General features: G+C 35.3%; 1 pseudogene; it reads left to right on the forward strand.

The window, feature by feature from the left end:
* Positions 1–2630, forward strand: part of LOC110037103 — a 17080-nt pseudogene extending 14450 nt beyond the window's left edge.
* Positions 2631–4857: the final 2227 nt, after the last annotated feature.

Below are 4857 nucleotides of genomic sequence, written 5' to 3' on the forward strand. Positions count from 1 at the left end.
AATATATAAAAATAATATTATATATTAATTATATAACTTATATTATATAAATATACAATATCTATATTAGTATATTACTACTATAGTATATTAATATATTATTATTATTATTTTATTATATATTATAATTTATAAAATTTAATGTTTTAAAATATAATAAATTTTTTATATATAATTATTTTATATTATTTTATATTTCAAACAATAACGATTCGAACACGAACGAACGCATCACTGTTCGTGTTTGGTTCGTTTAACTAACCGAACGAAAAAAATTTATTCGCGTTTGTCTCGTTTACTTATCGAACGAATCAAACACGAACTCATTGACGAACCGAACACGAACTGTTCGCGAACAACGAGTTTTTTTGACAGCCCTACACTAACACTAGCAAAATTAAAATTTGGATTCATTTTATCATATGAATCGTGTCCACCAATAAAAAATAGATGGATTAAAATTATTATTATTACTTGAAAATGAAGGATGGGTATTCACTACAAGTGAATGTTTACTATTTCTTTTCTGTGAATTATCAAGTGCCTTTTTAGTAGTAGTAGTTAAGATTAATTGCCAACTATCTTAAATCCCATATTTTTTTTTATGCAATTGTTTATATTTGAATTTAATTTGCATGTATCAAACTGACGAGAAAACTCTATTATGTCAATATGGAATTCGACTTATTCAAATGGCTGTCAATGTTTAAATGAGCCCTGGATCGCTAGCAGTACTTAATGATGCTGGTATTCATGACTTCTCTGTGCGTTCAATTCATTTTTGCTTGTTCATGAATAAAATTGAACTGGGAAAAGAAATTCCACTGAGAGATTTATAGCTTTCAAAGAAACATTTTTGTGTATTGTTGATTTACTTGTGTTTTCAATGATGGAGAATTTACGTTCTCATGGTGAATTATTTGTGTGCATCTCATAATCAATACATTTAGGATGTGTAGCCGCCATCAACAGTTTTTATACATATGCAGTGTAGCTCAATTGCAAATTTATTTTAAATGGTTGATTGTGGAATGTAAGATTGAATTTTTACCTTATAAAATTAAGTAAAATATTTAGTTTCCCCTATGTAGATTTGAGAGAAAATGGCTGATGCTGAGGAAATCCAACCTCTTGTTTGTGACAATGGAACTGGAATGGTCAAGGTTAGGATGCCCATATCATCCAAGTGTTACATTAGAGTTTATTCTTCAGCCTAAGTAGCAATATAATGGTTTTTATTCCTTCTATTTTATAGGCTGGATTTGCTGGTGATGATGCACCAAGGGCAGTATTCCCTAGCATTGTTGGCAGGCCACGACACACAGGTGTTATGGTTGGGATGGGCCAAAAGGATGCATATGTTGGGGATGAAGCCCAATCCAAACGAGGTATTCTCACTCTGAAATACCCTATTGAGCATGGCATTGTCAGCAACTGGGATGACATGGAAAAAATCTGGCATCACACCTTCTATAATGAGCTCCGTGTCGCACCAGAGGAACACCCGGTACTCCTAACTGAAGCCCCTCTAAATCCCAAAGCAAACAGAGAGAAGATGACCCAAATAATGTTTGAAACTTTTAATGTGCCTGCCATGTATGTCGCTATCCAAGCCGTTCTGTCTCTTTATGCTAGTGGTCGTACCACAGGTCTGGATATTTTCTTGGATTACTCCCCTGTTTGTTCATTTTATCACTCTCTTTGATTCATTTTAATTGGTATCTCATAATGAGCAGGTATAGTGCTTGATTCTGGTGATGGTGTGAGCCACACTGTCCCAATCTATGAAGGATATGCCCTTCCTCATGCTATTCTTCGGCTAGATCTTGCCGGCCGTGATCTTACTGATGCCCTGATGAAGATCCTTACTGAGAGAGGCTACTCCTTCACCACAACTGCAGAAAGGGAAATTGTCAGGGACGTGAAAGAGAAGCTTGCTTATGTTGCCCTAGATTATGAACAGGAGCTGGAGACAGCAAAGAGTAGCTCTGCTGTGGAAAAGACTTATGAATTGCCTGATGGCCAAGTAATCACAATAGGGGCTGAGCGTTTCAGGTGCCCAGAGGTCCTTTTCCAACCATCCATGATTGGCATGGAAGTTGCAGGCATTCATGAGACCACTTATAACTCCATCATGAAATGTGATGTTGATATTAGGAAAGATTTGTATGGCAACATTGTGCTTAGCGGTGGCTCGACTATGTTCCCTGGCATTGCTGATCGCATGAGCAAGGAGATCACGGCTCTTGCTCCAAGCAGCATGAAGATCAAAGTGGTTGCCCCACCTGAGAGGAAATATAGTGTTTGGATTGGAGGCTCCCATCCTTGCTTCTCTCTCTCAGCACCTTCCAACAGGTTACATATTATGAAACACAAGTCTTTTTCTGTAACTGATACCAATATCCATGCTTTTCTATCATACCTATCATCGTCACATTTGCTCAGTTTTCTTAAAAAAAAACTCTTGATTTGCAGATGTGGATTTCGAAGGCAGAGTATGATGAATCTGGTCCTTCAATCGTCCACCGAAAATGCTTTTAAAGGTTCTTTCAAGTTAGTTGCATCAATTCTGCTATGGTTTTTGCACATGTTATCTTCAGAGATTGTTTGCTTTAAGGGATGTGCTTGATGTTTTTATTGTTATTTATTGTTTTGACGTGCACAATTGTTGGCGCTTGTGATTCAGGTGCCTCCGCGTCTTCTCCGCTCTCAGTTTTCGTATTGCTTGAATTGCCATCTTGCTACATTCCAGAATTGCTGTCATTGTGTTATGAATATTTATATTATTTCTATTGAGATAGGACTGAAAATGGTAACATTCTTATCTTTGTATTAAGTGCTGAGATTGGAAGCATTAATGTTTGTGAATTTCATGTTTTTCTTTACTTTTGAGATATTTTGATAGGTATGGATCAATAAGAGAGCTTGCGAGTAAGCGAAAAATAGGAGAAGAGTAAACGTAGCACTAGAGCATGTTATTAGGGTTCTTGTTAGGAGTTCTCTCCTGCTTTAGTGGTCATAACTCATAAGTGGCAGTTAGAATTATAGAAAGCTCTCTATACAACGATATTTGAGATATCTATATAGGCTTTTTAGGGCTTTCTGCACAGGGCTGTGAAAATGGTTTCCAGTTCGTAAATTGCTCGAAAATTGAATTGAATTTTAGTTTGAATCGAAATAGGCTCGAACTAATTGAGCCGTGCTATGAGCCAAACTAAAAGACGTATTTTATTTCGAGCTGATTTCAATCCATGGTTGGGAAAGACATAAGAATTGGGTGCTATATATATGTAAATTTCACAATGTTGTTTGTGTTTTTAAAAATAATTGAACATGTTAAAACATAACAAATTTATTTTATTTCAAGTAAAATCATAAATAAAATAAAATAAAATAAAAAATAAAAAAACCAAAATCAAAAGTGATCCCAAACATCCATCAGTCTTGGGTTTTTTGAATGCTTATTGATAATAAGTGGCTTTGCTTCACTTCCTGCCATCAGTTGGATGAAAGAGTGGAAGGACGTGTACCGTCCACATATAGTACATATTTTATTGGTAGTGATGATGTGTGAGAAATTTGGGGGCTTCTAACTCTTTCTTAGGTTGCATCATGTGGAGTATGTTTATGGGCTGCTACTATTGTATCGATTTCCTAAATTCATCTTAGCCTTCAGCACGCTTTCTATTCCATTGTGGATCCCATTCATTATGCATCTTCATTGATTTAGGGCCCGTCTGGGGCAAGCTTATAAGTGCTAACCGTTTGGCTTACGTGTTTTTAAAAACGCTGCCTATTGCGTTTGAGTTTTTTGCACTAAACGTAGGCCGTTGATTGACCCTCGCGATCGACCCGCGTTTCAGAATAAGCTGCTTATCCTGAAACGCACAAGTTGCCCCAAATAGACTCTTAAAGCTTTTAATTTCTTAAAAGTGCTTGCTCTCCCAAACAATTTTTTGTTTTCTTGAATGTATGGCCATGGTGGTTTTCCTGCTGTGTTTCTCACCTTTGATTTAGACATAGCCAATATCGACTTGGGGGCTATTGCAGATGGAATGATAAAATCATCCCAAATCTTAAGCCTCTGTTTGGGATCAATTTTGTTTTTGATTTTTTATTTTTTTCTCCTTTATTTTTTAAAGCATATTTGTTTAATATGTTTTAATATAATTTTATTTTTTGATTTCTTAAAATAAGCGATCATACTTTTGAAAACACTCAAAATAATTTTTAGATGTATTGAGTGTTTTCAAAGATAATTATATCATACATATTAAATATATTTTGTTTCAAATCAAAACATAAATAAAACAAAATAAAAAAATAATAATGATCCTAAATTGCCTCAAAGTTATGGTGCGTTTGGGGTAGTTTTTGCGTTTCATGATAAGCAATTTATCTTGAAACGCGGCCCACTGGTCGACCGCTAGTTTCGACTCGCGGTCTGCATTTAGTGTAAAAAAGGAACCGCGTATTCAGATAAGCGGGCAAAACGCGTGATACAAACGGCCGCAGAGTTTTCAAAAACGCCCCCGCACTTAGAAGCTGCCCCAAACGGGCCCTTAATAATCTCATTTTTGTTTATTGTGATGCCAGCCATCTTGTAAGGTCTTTCATCAAAGCTATATAATAAACAGAACAAATACCATGGAAAAATTAACAGTAAAGTTTTAAACATAATTTAAGCCATAAAATCTTGACTTAATTTTTTCCTAATGCTTTAATAGGTTTGAAGTGTCCAACTTTATATCTGAAAGGATTACAAAAGTGATCCTACTACAAATAGACTCGATCAAGCTGTCCCTTTTTAGATGCTTTTATACACGAACCAAATAAAACAAAGTCTGATAAAATCAA

Source organism: Phalaenopsis equestris, unplaced genomic scaffold (genome assembly GCF_001263595.1).
Source record: "Phalaenopsis equestris unplaced genomic scaffold, ASM126359v1 Scaffold215229, whole genome shotgun sequence".
Classification (NCBI taxonomy): Eukaryota; Viridiplantae; Streptophyta; class Magnoliopsida; order Asparagales; family Orchidaceae; genus Phalaenopsis; species Phalaenopsis equestris.